Source organism: Plectropomus leopardus, chromosome 7 (genome assembly GCF_026936395.1).
Source record: "Plectropomus leopardus strain MGB_pleo_1.0 chromosome 7, ASM2693639v1, whole genome shotgun sequence".
In the NCBI taxonomy this organism is placed as follows: domain Eukaryota; kingdom Metazoa; phylum Chordata; class Actinopteri; order Perciformes; family Serranidae; genus Plectropomus; species Plectropomus leopardus.
Genome location: NC_142182.1, coordinates 12,581,518 through 12,596,441, shown reverse-complemented (window position 1 = coordinate 12,596,441; position 14,924 = coordinate 12,581,518). Strand labels below are relative to the sequence as shown.

The 14,924-nt window shown below is 41.0% G+C and overlaps 1 protein-coding gene across 1 annotated transcript in view; it reads left to right on the top strand.

Moving 5' to 3' along the window:
• Positions 1–14,924, top strand: part of znf469 (zinc finger protein 469) — a 225,122-nt gene that overhangs the window by 53,796 nt on the left and 156,402 nt on the right. Inside the window, 1 exon segment of the mRNA XM_042496092.2 lies at positions 3,970–4,023. The gene's annotated coding sequence lies outside the window, so the exon portion shown is untranslated.

The window sequence follows — 14,924 nt, the reverse complement described above, 5'->3', positions numbered from 1 at the left end:
TCACTTAAATGCACTGCCACCCATCATTGCAGCTTCTGTCAGCTGTGAAGATGTGATGTATCTGCTGCTGTGTAGAGGATTATGGGTAAAAATAGCCAAAAAAGCATGCTGACTTGCTGGCTGAAAAATCCGGCCGGATGTGTAGTAGAGCATCCTGGTATTTTTGGCATACTGCATGTGACATACTATGTATTGGGACATAATATTACTTCATGACAGTTTTACTACAGATTTCGCCACTGTTATTGGTCCTGTTATTGTGTTCATAGTTGCCTTGACTTCATCAGACATCAAAGACAGGATGCCAGTCACTGGTGGATGTTTATTTTCAAACCTCCCACATTTTCATGCCTACATAGACAGCCAAAATAAATCCCAGATCAAATGCTGGGCCCCTCAGTTAGACAAACCATGTTTGAAAAAAAGCTACGAAAGATGTAAACAGTATTCAGAGTGATACTATTAGCATACAACTAAGGGAATGAGCTGCTATTTCTAATTTAATAGCATAATTAGATAATTAAAACTTTCCCAGGGAGTCAGTAGAATGAGATATGTTGTGTTGATTGTGGCAGCCAGTTTGCCAAAAGCAAGTAAAACTAAGAGCTTGTTGACACATATGGTTTCTTTCTCTGTGGCCGTGGACTGTAAATCATGCAGACTATGTCAGCCCTTGTCTGGCGTATGCATTACCATTTATTTTTGTTTGTGTGCATGTAACTGCTGCACCTCTTGTTGCGATACTTATCAGTGTGCCACTGACTCATTCCTCTCGGCTGCCTTTGATTTATGTATGTGTGAATGGCAGCGATAGTGTCAGGGTGTGGGTTGAGAAGCCAAGCAGAGAGAAGACTGGCTGTGTGTCTCTGTGGATGAGTGGTGGTGATAAAATTCTGAAACCAGGAGCAAAGCACTCGTCCATCTTGGCAGGAGAGCAACACTGGAGAGGGAGAGTAGCAGCAGCAGCAGCAGCAGCACCACGGCCAACCGCTCTGCCAATCTCTCTGTCTCTCTCACTCCTGGAAACAGGTCTTTTCCACTCTTTATTAGATCTGATTTATACTTTTTGTAAACTATTGAACAACACAGGTTCATGACATTATGCATGCTTTGGCACAGGGAGGATGTAGAGCGAGTACTCAAAAGGGCTAACAAAATAAAAGTGCTGCAAACACAATGAAGGCAGCAAAAAACTAAAGCCTGTACCGACCTCATGCTTTTATTACGGTGCCAGAAAACTGTCTTGATCCAGCGAGAGACCGTTTCTCATTCAATTACGTGTTCCATATGTGCGTTCCAAGGCTTCATGCACAGCGGCTTCTGAGCAGTCCCAATCTTTCACACACATCCTCATCTCCAACACTCAACTCATTGCCTATCAAAACAGGACTGCACAGGGTCCGTCTGGCACTTGTGTGCATGTATGCTTTATATGCATCTGCACAGTGTTTGTTTGCACTCATTGTATTTGAGAGATATTTCCCAGACTATTTAGGCACGTGCCATGCTGTTTACCCTCTCTACAGTTCAGTGCAGTGCTGTAGGCACTTACCATAGATCTTGTTGAAATGGAGTATGTTCAGGTGTTTGGGGTACATGTCTCAATCATCAAAGCCCTGAGCTATGAGCAAAAGATTTTTTTCTTCCAAATGACAGATGTAGTTGTAGTTCAAAATAGATGATCTGGAATAAATTATGTCCCACTTTATGTGGCCATGATTCACTTTGAGTGTATTTGTGTAACTGTTAACCTAATGCAAAGTAGGTCTATCTTGTACTGTTAAACAGAGGTCTGCATGGGACAGGCCTGCAGGTCCTGCAGGATGCAGCTGTTGGCAGCATGGGAGTTTTGTTTTTTTTTTTAGCCTGCAGGCTGGCACAGGTGGGCACGTATCAATGTGCTCTCATGATGTGACCTGGTTAACAGGTTGTTTGCACGCCATGGCCTGCCATACCCGCACAAAATAGCAACATGTTTGGAAGAGGTAACAAGTGTTGACTACAGATGTCTGCTGGTTGACAGATTTGCTACATTGAATTACAGGAGTAGGAAGATATGCTGCAATGTGCCAGCAAAGGCATTAAAGAGGATGACTGAAAGCTAGTGAACACGGATATGAGCAAGGCAAGACTTAAAAATCAGCAGGAAATGCAATCAGCACTTTTTTTTAAACCTCAAGGATACACACAATTAAGTGCTGCCGGAAAGAGCCCTAAAACTCACAAATGAGTTTGCATTTTAGCACTCCCATGTCCCTCGTCTTAAGGTTAGTGGGTTTTTGAATGGGTTTTTTGTTAGATGCCTGAAATAAGGTCTGTGGTTAACACAAGCTTAGATATCCACATTTTGTTCTATGACATGAAAAATGTAAATGATTGAATTTTGGGGCTTTTATGTGTAGTTAAAAGAAAGGTCACTAACAAGAGAGTAATACAGAACGTCATCACGCCAAACATGGCTTCACGACCTTGTTATGGTGACCACGTTGCAGTTGTGCTACCGATGTGTGGTTTGTTTATGGCCTATCGTTAGCTTTTCACTTCTGGAAATTGCATTTCGGCTTCAAAAATCATAAAGTTTGTGCTGATTTGTGAAGATAATCTTGCTTAAAAAAACATTGTGATATTTATTTGTTTGCCACAGAGATTATTTTCTGCAATAATCCAAATCCAAAATCCAGCAATGTTATTGTCCAGGTTGGCCTACAAACAAAAGTAGCATTCTTACACTACTCTGTATGTTTTGTTAGTAACACAAAATGTAAACATAACTTATTTATTCACAAGAAAACTTGACTGGGTGCCCTTAAGGATGATAGAAGTATGGATCCTATCACCAACCCAAAGAGTTTCTGCTATCTATGGCAGGCAGACAGGACAGGCTGGCTTGTATTTCACTGTAAAAATTGTGATTCTGGGCCAGGGCCAGTGATATTAATACACACCTTCAATGTACAGTACATCGGTATTGTAGTTTTGGTAGTAGCAGATCTGTATTGATTGTAGCAGATAAATGAAAAATAAATGTTTAGCAGGCTTTATTTTTGTCTGTATTTGAATCTTATTTCGATCGAGTTTTTAAATAATTGCCACTGAAGTTAACTTTTCAGATGTTATTGTTTTCTTTAATTTATCGTAACTGTCATCTTTGATATAACAGTTTATTGTTGCACAATAACACATTCTTAGCCTAAGTACATATCATTTCCTAAACTCATGTACTCCCTGCTCCACCTGAAGGGCTCCAGAATTGAGTCGTAAAACCTGGAAATAAATTAGCTTCTTAGCATTCCTGGTTCTCCCTTCTCAAAGTCTCAAAGTTTTGTTTTTTAACCAGACCACTATCAATGCCTTGATTGTTATTTTTTTGCATATTGCCCATTGTTACCCCTCTGTACCTTTGCAGGACTCACAGAATATGTTCCCATTACAAATCAAGATTTGCTTTTAACTGCTCGGATTAGCTGATGCCACTTGTTTAATTTGTTTGTTTAGTGTGTATCAACTGGCTGCAAAGCAAATTGGCCCACAGGAATAGAAAGATGTGTTACCCTACTGTTTTATGATCGCTGTTCTTGCTCAGTCCTGTCCTTAATCATCACAGTTTCCACATTAATGTGCCACTTTTTAACATGTTCATCTCTGCTGCAAAATCCTGTCAAATGTTTATGACCACTAAAGATTCCACCCTCTGCATGTCGAGAAGTAGCTCCAGAGATAGGAGACCATTAGGGCAGACAGACAAGCTTTTATCATTGTGAGTTAACGGTCCCACTGATCTTTGCGGTCTGCTATGAAGAGTGCAATAAAAGCTCATTTTGCTTTTACATCACTAATGGATGAGGTAAATCTTATTTTAAAGCTGCTGAAATTGGTACTGTAGATCTGTGTAAATGGCCCGTGGATGACCCAGTTTATTGGCAGCATCTTTCTACAGCTGCATAACACATTTTCTTTTTGTGTCCCCAGCCCCAGTGTTGACCCTCGTCTCGACTGGTTTGCCAAAGACCAAAAGCCACACAGGTATGAACTGAATCTTCTCCTCAAAAATGTTGCTTATGTTTTTGCCATCAGATATTAAAACTCACCCAAAAGCATCCAGATACAGTGGAGAATGACATGCACGCACACACGCAGGCACACACACACACACACACACACGCACACACACACACACACACACACACACACACACACACACACACACACACACACACACACACACACAGAGAAAAACTCTCCCCTTCTGTCTGTCTGATTGTGGTTAAAGTGTGGTTATCATTTCAATCCACATCTTCGCACCTCCCACAGTGATTCTGATGCTCTGAGTTTAATTGCTTGGTCTTTGCTTTAATTACATGCAAGAGTGCTTCACTCTGTGAGCCACGCCACTGTTTTTTCCCTGCAGGATCTGGCAGCTTGTTTATGTATGGATATGAGTTTTATTGGTCTGGACGGTGCACAAACGATAAGTGAGCAGCCAGCGATCTGCTTTCACTGCAGCTCAATCAGGCCTGTAAACAGAGCAGGGCTGGGACAGCAGGCTAATGAAACTGAGACTTAGTCCATTTTCTGCAGCTTTGATCCACATTACAGGCCCTGCTGGACCGCAGCGTGCTCCTTCACTTTCCCCCTCTTCACCCTCACAGCTAATTGGCTCTGGTCTCCCCACTTTATTTCTGTTGACTGCAGACAGTGACCAGAAGATTAGTGAGCAGCATGTTTGGTCTCTTGCTCTGCAAAGCTGGTGTGTTTTGATATATGGATATATTTTTTTCATGCATGTGTGTTCAGCGCAACTGGGGGCGTGCATGCTTGTCTAAGCGTGTGTGTAATGTGAAAAGGCCTTGTTTGGAGAAGTGAGTGAGCCCTGGAGGCTTGTCAATCCCCAGCACGCGGTATCACAGCGTGGCCAGTAAGTTTTCCTGGAAGCAGGCAGGCCGAGCGTGGCGCTGCTGAGGTGGGCCGGGGATCGGTAGTGTAATGCTGGACCGCGCTGCGCTGCCCTCTGTCCCGTAACTCATGACTCATAAGAGCTATTAGTGTGATGGATAAATCAAGGAGCGGGGTTGTTGAGTTTGGTTTGATCTCAACCTCAACTTTGCTCAGCGTGATATCTCCTCATTGGTGAATCACATCTAACAGGAAGCTCCCGGGGCAGCTACAGTACAGGTTGACGGTGGGAAGCAGAGAGGGAGGACGAGAGGGAGGAGGGAGAGAGTGCAGCATAGACAGTCAGACAGATAGATAGATACTTAAACACCTACTGATATGGAGTTTTCAATAAATCTGGCGTGAGTGTTTTTGGCTTTTGGACTGGACCCGAGGAGGAGGATGTGAAGAGGGCGGGTTGGAGAGAGAGTGAGAGAGACGAGAGTGAGGTGTGGAGGCAAGTCTGGGTCTGAGTGGAAACTTGAATGGAGTGGAAACTGGGCTGGAGGCCACTCAGCAGATCCACCTGAACCCTGCCAGAGCAATCAGCTATCAGGAGTTTAGAGAGGGAACCATTTGCCCCCTTAGTAAATTCAACAGGGGTTTGTAGGGATTTGGCCTGTTTTTGAGCTCTAATGCAGGGATATTTTGGTAAGTGAAGTCCTCTTGTTTTCTGGAGAGGGTGCCAGAGCCTGTCTGCCTTTTAATGGGATCACAGCAGACACCCCAGGAACCCCCGCCAGTTGAAGTGATTCCGCTCTCTACTTCCAGCTGTGTAAACACTCGCATGCACACACGCACACATGTACACACACATGCATAGACACACATGCACTATCACTTCTAATAAAATGCTTGCTGGCTCACATCGAGGGAAATGCTCACTTTCCCTTTTGCTCTCAAATAAAAACAAAGCTCATTTTTCTGCTTTTGAGAACGTTCTTGGCCTTGTTAAAAACAATGAGTTGCTTGAAAGATGTAAACAAATTTAACAAGAGCTGGTGTTGTCTTTTCTCAGGCTGGGAACGTTCAAAAGGAGAATGACATTGTCCTTCCTCTCTCACCCTCCGTTTTGCTTTTGCATTTCATTCCCTCGTAAATCCTTTATTTAGCTCTTTCTGTCAACATTAATTCTCTTTGTAACCGTCATTTTTCTCCCCTGTAATTTAGTCCATCCTGCAACCTTATTAGACCTCAATGCAGTGATATGTATATCTCACATCATCCTTTTTTTCTGGATTGATGGTGAAAATGTTTATAGTTACAGAGCGCATAGTTACGAACCTTTCAGGCATTTTGGTTCTTGGTCATTTTAGGACGCAGCTTTACTCGGCCAGCGAAGCCTATAGGGTAAGTTTGTGCAAAGAGGGAGGTGAGGAGATGGTCTTAGTGGCCAGGCAGTAGCTGTACTGTGAAAGGCATTTGGACTTTAAAGCTCCATTGTTTATGTAACCAAGAGAAAGTCGAGACTCCCTTATGGCCCTTTTGAAAAGCAGATGCCGGAGATTTTTGCCTCTGCATTTTATGGCTTATTTGCTACCAAGGAGATTCTGAGATTTCTTATGGGACTAAATCTTTCCTCACTTTGCACTTGACAGGCAGAAGTTATCTGTAAAGGGGAGTGTAGCTGTTAGTGTAATCATACTTTTGTACAGCTTGTTCTCTGTTTTTTGGATCTGAACTGATGATTTTAATAATCTGTTTGCTTTAACACCTTTTAACCTTTCATGAAGTGTTTCGTTGTACAGCTACACTCCCCCAGTAGGAATCAAACCTGCAATGATGCCTATTCCACCTAGTGGAGGAATATTTCACTCACAAAATGACCATTTGTATAACAGCTGTGAAGATAACTTTGTTTTTCTCTCATGCCACCATGGAAAATGGTGAACAAACTGATTTATTAACTGACTGGGGACCAGGTTTAACACAGCAAAACTATATCAAAACATCCGTATACAAACCCTCACAAAACTCGTGCAGTATAATCCAAGTCTCAGTTATCCAGTGGTATGCTTACCACTTTCCAACAACAATTTGCAAATCCTAGGATAGAGAAGTTATGAGCAGCTGTGCTCTCCTTATGATTGGCTAGAACTTTTGTTGGTTGGATTGGTTATGTTTATGCTAAAGGGCAGGGATTGGTTAGGGTAAAAATGTCAGGGTAAGCCATTCAGAGGCAGAGTAATGCAGGCGTCATCCTAGGATTCGCAAATTGGCTCCCCAAACACATGCATTTAAAACTTAATATTTAAAACTGAACTGACAGTGAAACTAGTTGATGCTGTCTTCAAAGCACGACTCAAAAAATAAGGTATTTTAGTGAAAATGCTGTTTTTTTGGGGGGAAATGCTGAACATAAAACTGGATCAGTAATTATATTATTATGGATTATACTGCACGAGCCGAGAGGTTGTAAATAGATGTTTTGATACAATTTTTCAGTTGTTAAACATGGTCCCTAATCAACCAATTGATCACATTTGCTGTATTTCTTTAAGGCATACAAGAAAAGCACAGTTTTCTTTAGGAATCCAAGGTAACACAGCATGACTAAATGATTAACAAATGGTCATTTTGTGGGTGACGTATTCCTTTAAGTTACCAGGACCTGTCTGTAAAAATAAATAATACTTATTTAAGGTGTTTAACCAGTGCTCTCATTCAAAACAACTTATTAGTGGAGTGCACTTCTTTGTCAGGACATGTGGTTTTAATTTCTGCCAGGTGCGGGATAGAAACTCTCAGTCACTGTATGCAATCAACAAGGAAATAAAGTTAATATGCGTACCCAGTGGGTTCTGTATATTGAAATTAATATACAGAGCACACTGGTATAAATTATATAAAAACTAAATTACATTTCCAGACTAATTTTCCAGCCCTGGTGATGATTGCACTGTATCACTTCTCAGCTGTTTTCACTTTGCCATCAAGGCTGCCCACACTGCAAAAAACACTGCTTCTTTACAAGTCATTTAGTTTCCTATTCAGCCTTGAGGGCTTATTTTTCATTAACCAAGGAAAATTTTCTACCATTTGAGTGAGATAATTCCATATGCAAAGTCAAATCTCTGCACTAGTATGGTACAGCTGAAGCACAAACACTCAGACATTAGTCAGTGACAAGACAACACTATAGGTCTCTGAGCCACCGTCCCTGATCGTCTGTTGGCTCAAAACGGCAATCATCCTGAGCTCAGAGGAGCTGCAGTGTTGACAGAACTTATATAAGACCTGTGTGACAGATCTTGCTCAGTTTGTGAGCATATTTCTAGTGTGCAGCCATGGGTTAAATTATAGCTAGAAGATGAGATGTTTTTAATAACTAACCAGCCATGCCTTGCAGCTACAGGAAGAAACTCCAATCTGACAGTATTCTACGCCAGAACAGACAAACTGGTCCTAATAAGAGCATATTGGCTCAAAAGTGACTTTTGCTATGATGCATGATGTGTGTAGATGTAGCACTAACCCCTGGTATTAGGATTTGGTATACACACATTATTACCCAGATGGACACTTTTGCATTTGTAGAAAGTTTATTCCTAAGAAAGAAAGTTTTGGAAATGGTATAGTTCTCAGAAAACATGTGGTAATTTTCTTGAATACCATCACATCTATTTATGTGACCCCCTCCAATACAGAGCTTGTGCAACAAAAGTGGATGTAAATGTGTCAGGAAACAAATGATCATGAATATTTAGTTTTTCCATCACATGTTGTTGGAAGCAAAAAAGACATTTAAATTGTTAGAAAATAATATATTTTGTATTTTAAAAAAATGTTAACTTTCAGCAACTGAGTAGCTCCGTCCAGTAAAATATTTTCCCCTGACCTTTTTTCTTACAGTATGATTTTTTTTTTCTACATACGCATATAAGTGTTTTCCTTTTGGGTGTTGTAGTACCTGCAAATCTTCATCAGGATTGCACATTTTGCGTCAACTCGCCAATCCTTGGCCTCCTGGACTGCATTAGTCCATGTGTTAGCTCAGGGCTCAGCCTTATTGGAAGAGTCTGGACTCCAGCCTCATCTGTTTGCTCAGCTGGATGAGTCAGGCCTCCCCTCGGGTTCAGTCAGCTGCTGTCCCTCTGGATGTGCCACCAAGCCTTCAAACATTCACCACTGTTGTGGTCCCTGTTTGGTCCATATATATGAATTAGTGTTGAGGTTTATGTGAATTTAAACTGGATACGTCATGCATAGAGGCCTTACATCTGTTTTAGGCATGGTAGTGGATGGAGAGAACCTTTGTGCCACACAACTACTGCTATAGTGTATGTTATCAAGTGTATATTTATGTACCAGTGTTCTTACTTGCATGGTTTTGTGTTGTGCCACTTTCAAGTACTTCATTGGTGCATAGCCAAATGTGGCCATTAGGGGTGCACGATAACATCGGGGCGTCACAAGCCAATCTGTCTGTCTGTCTGTGTTTGTCTATACATGCCTACATACATACATATGTTCATACATACATACATGCGTATGTGTATACATACATACATACATACGTACACACACACACACACACACACACACACACACACACACACACATATATATAATTTATCAAGCAAAAAGACCAAAACATTGTCTTCATGCGCTTCTCAAATGTCAGGGTTTATTTATTTACTTTTTCAAATGCTATTCGGCTCTAGTTTTAGGTTGTAAATGCACAAGATGTGGGTGTTCTGGTGTTAAATCTACAGCATCGTGTGTGCATTTGTAACCTTCACATGTGTGATGTAAGACTACTACAGCCAAAAAGCTCTGTGTGATTTAACTCTGCTGTAGATGTGATCCAGCCCTTTGTTTGCTCTGTCTGGTGACAGTGAGGGCTTCCACAGTGACCCATTCGCTCACTGGCCTGCTGGATTAGCAGTGAGCTGAGAGGCAGGTGAGTGATATACTGTGTGCGTAAAAGTAAAGGGCGTTAAGTGGAACACAAGCCAACAGCAGTAAAAGCCACAATATATCTGGCAAGACGTGTCTTTTCTACAGCATATCCATCCTTGGCCTTAGTTGTGTGTGTGTTTGTGTGTGTGAGAGTGTGCGCAGTCCCAATTCCCAAAACCAGAGTCTCGCCTTACAGAGTGACCCCATGAGCTGATTTATGTTTAGATTTCATTCCATTCATTCTGTAATGCTGGATGGGTTTCAGCAGGAACTGTTAACCAGTAAATCACCCTATGAAATGCGTGTCATATGTGGCTGACATTATAAGCCATACATTATTGTATAAGCCATACACTACCAGCCACTCAAAGTCGTACATCCTTTAAAAGGCTTGGGAGGAAGTTCTCAAGGGTAGAGCCATGCAGAAACTGAAAACGTGTGTGTGACTTTTTGTGCATGTTTGTTTGCCTTTAAGCACACATCTGTCTCTTTGTGTGCGTGTGTGTGTGTAAGAGAGTGAGAGAGAGAGAAAAAAGGAGAGAAACAGCGGTGGCCTAATTTGTGGAGATAGTGGAATCATTAAGCCATGTCTCGGTAATGGAGACTAATGTGGGATTAGGCAGACGTAATGACACACACTCGTCTGGAATGCTTCAGTAGCAGCAATCAGCGTGGAAAATGGAGTGATATGGAATTTCTTTGACAAGCTTTCATTCATAATCATAAATGGATACTAATGTGGAAAAATATGGGAGAGTAGCTTACTGAGGGGAAATGAGGATATGGCCTAGGAAAATTATCTAACTTATCAAATATGATTGTGTCCATAATGACATAACAGTGACCTGAATGCCCCTTGATTGGGTCCCAGTTCCTTTTTAAGCTCTGCCAAACATACATAAAAATATATTTACAATGCGGTTCACGACGAAATTTGTGTGTGTGAAAACTTGAGGCTTTGTATATTTGACAAAAAGAACGACAAAAGTGGCATGTTTACCTTGTGGTTCCCTTACTGTGCACTCTGCTTAATGTACCTCCATTAGGTATGTTTACATACACAAGATAGACCGTTTTTTGCCCTTATTCTGAAAAAGACAGTCTTCCTCCTTTTCTTAGCTGTTAACATGAATAATGAAAATGAATATTCCACTACCTCTCCTGTTTACGTGCGGCTGTGTATGCTCCAACTAACCTGCCCTAACACGTTGTTTATCATGTCAAAATGTGGAGAAGTAGAACAGCTGGATCTGATTGTCATTTTGCTTCTTTGCATCAAAATAGACTTTTGTGGTGGACTTGTTGGACTCTCTCTTTCCTTCCTTAACCTTTTTGAAAAGGTCATTGCTGCGATATTTGTGCATATCCAAAAACCTGTTAACGCCTAAGTCAAGCAGGTGTGTTTCTCCTTCTGACCAAAAATGTGGAATTTTTTTGCATGCATCTCTACCCCACAGCTTTGCAAACTGTTGGCTAGTTAGTTTGTGTGCAAAGTATCCATAACAACACACAGAGCCGACTGTGAGTAGACAAGAGACTGTGTGTTGCAAACTGCGGTAAAAACCCCGGTTGAGATGAATATTACAAATTTGCTGGTAACATGTCCAAATAATGCTCCTAAGGCCAGAATAATACCGGCATATCCCACGTTTCTTAATCGAAAAAAGCTACATGCAGAGAACATGCAGTCCTGATTCTGAATATTTAACAGAATGTGCTGTTTATATGACTCACATCAAATTCAGAATATTGTTATATTCAGAATAATAGGGTAATATTTATGTGCATGTAACTGTAGAGGCTACCGAGAGGCTCTGAGATATTGATATGATACAGGACTGAAGCTCTGGGTGAGATGCATTTTCCATAGTGACGCCATAGGCGAATAAGTACAAGATTGGGCCTTCCTCTGCCTTCACTTAAACAGCAGTCACTGATCATTTCCTTGGGTGAGTGAGTGGGGGCCGGAGTATCAGGGGAGGATGGGGAAATGAATGACCAATTTGTGTTTTTCTAGGAATTTTGGAGAGGACTCATATACCCCCATTTACCCCCCCTGGACTGCCCCTTTCTGCCTTTGGATTTTACCCCCCTTAGCTGGGAGTCTCCCAGTAGTTAGGCTGTTGCGTGCCCCCATGCTGGGATTTGCCTGGATGCATTTATAAATGGACCTCTCTTCTCCAGCCTTCCATGACTTCTTACACTTACATTTCCATGTCCACTTCCTCTACTCTCCTTCATTTGCTGCCCTCCCTCCTTCCTGGTTTTCCTCCTACCCAATGCTTCATCGTCCTTTTCTCCGCCCTCCACCTTTGTGGGAAAGCACTCAAATAGGACTGGGCCATCCATCAAGCAGGCCATTAAAAGGAACTGTACCTCTAACAGCAAAGCAATGAATCAGCCTTCTCCTTTCTGTAGGTTATTGTCAATAGAACAGTGGAAAAAGAAAGATGTTGTTTGAACTATTTGTACATGCGTTATTAACACAGCTCATAAACGCCTTGTTTTATTGCTCTTTTCCTAGGGTGTTTTCAGTTTGATCAAACTGTAACTTGTTTGACGGATTTTTGGATCTAGTTTCATACTACCAGCCTGCAACATACTGCCGGGTACAACTTGCGCTTAAAGACTTGTTAGGCAATACACCTTCAGCCATGAAATGCCCAATGTATTGTAGTAAAAGTAAACCCACTGTAGTTAAACAAACCTTACAGTATTGTACAACTTTGGACAGACAATAAAGTATATCTATTTTTATAACTATCTATATAAAATGCCAAACCAAAAGCATTTAACTGCAGTGTGCTGAGCTGCAGTTGAGCTTAAGCCATTCATAAATCCATATCCTTGGATTTGTACATCGTTGCCAGTTTTACCACCCTATCCATTTCCTGCACTAGATCTCACTTATGGCATTGATATGACTAGGACTGCTATGTCAACTAATAATACACCTAAAGAGATTTATTTTTGAAGCTATTACCTACATAGCTCTGGTTATTTCTTCTCTGCTGCCATGTCTACTGACATCCTATAGGAATGGAAAACAAACACTGCTGGTGTGTAGGTGTGGATGGGAGTCTGTCTTTGGGGTTTTAAATCTGTTGCTCTTTGCTCCAAATATTACAGCTCAGATTTAAGGGTCTGACTGCTGAAAGCGCATGCAACACTGCATGCTGTCTCTTAAAGGGCCTATTATTCAGATAGCATGATGTGCCTAAAGAGTGGGTTCACAACATGTTAACACTCTGCTTGTTACACACACAGGGACGTGGAATGGGGTGGCTGAAATAATACATAATTAAGAAAAATAAGAAAGACATTAATTCTATTCTCTAAAATGTGAATATAGCAGAGAGCAGAGCAGAGTTGCGAAGCTGCTGTCCAACACCCCATTAGAAAGACGCTGTGCACATTTATGCCCAACGTCATTGATTATTTCAGAAGCCAAAACTTTAGTTCTGTTTCCTCTTTCAAGTTTAATGTAGATACTTAATGTCCCATAATATTTGCTGCGGTGACATACTGCTTTTAATGCATTACTTTCAGAGGAAAAACAGCTTGCTTCGCTCCAGTTTGCTGAATCCATCATGTAAAATGTGTGTTCCTTGTGCACACACACCTGACTTTTAAAGGGAATGGGAGATATTACTTGAAATTATTGAATCATGTTATACCTAAAAACACTTAGAGGACTAAATACAACTCCTTTTCCCTTAACGCCTTATTTAGATTATGCGTCGTTTAACTCGGCCCACTTGTGCCATGCACTTTAGACCAAGCACTATTAACCATTTAGAGTGAATGACCTATCCGTGGAGTTTTCATCCATAAGATGATAACATCAGTGCAAGTTCCATTCCCTAAAAAGTGCTGGGACCCTACATAAATACGAGATTTTCTCTAATGTTGAAACAGTTTGAGTAGTTTACTTGAGTGATTTCTGTATTTGTGTTTTTGTCTCTGCTCCTCTCTCGTCAGAAATGAGGCGGGGCTCTGTTGAATAATAAAGGTGATGTCATGTTTCTCTGTGGACCAATATGGATTTAGTAGGGTTTTCATTAAATGTGATGACAGTTACAGAGTTAAATACCAATGTTGCTAGGCTGCTGTTGGTCAAACCTGAGCAAACCACACTGACACAATCCCGATCTAGAGGATTTGCTGAGCTTTTGACTTTAATGCCCTTAATAAATAACAAATGTTTTATTCTGAACATAGTCTTTGATTGTTGGAATTTTTAATCATGAATAGTTGATGTTATTAGGAAATAAAATTTTAAACAGAGTTTTTAAGAGCTTTGAACTGATGACATTACTGAAGATGAGCCCATGAATAATAAAAAAACACATAAGCATGAAAAGCATGATTAAAATTATTTGAAAGCCGTAAGATTTCGCACTTTGCTTGACAAATCCTTTTGACGTTTAGCAGTTTAGTGTTGTCTTCAGCTCCTGTCTGTCTGCCACAGACTACGTGTAACTGCATGTCATGTCATGACCTGCAGCTACAGCTACACTTGAAGAGCTTGACCTTTTCAACACTTTCACTCCAGCTCCTCACTAAGCAAAACTTATTTGAATTGTGCAGGGGGTGCACAATTTACTGATGTCATGTTAGAGATTTCTTCTCTAAGTCTGCACAGTTTATAGCACATATTCTATTGTGGATTTTCATCTCTCTTTCTGAGTGACTAACACATTGACACAGACGGTCTCTGCAGCATAATGTTGGAAAAAACTCTCCACAGGCTTAATTTATGAGGTGCAGGCTTTTCAGATGCTTTTTCATTACATAGGGAAAGAATCCACTGGGAATCAAGGCATTATTAACATTGTTAACACTGTGTTTGTCAAAAGATAGAAATAGTACTATGGGGCCGGTGTCTTTCTTGTTTTAATGATGTCATAGCTCCATTGTCACAGGGGATCTGTCCTCCTCCAGTGCTTACGAGAGAAAGACTGGGTGGAACACTTTTACAGACACAATACATCATTGGCTTCTTTCACCGCAGTGCACAAACAGAATATTTGTCTTTTACACATGCTTGCACATTTATTGTCATGCAAACGAACATTTGCAGATATCTT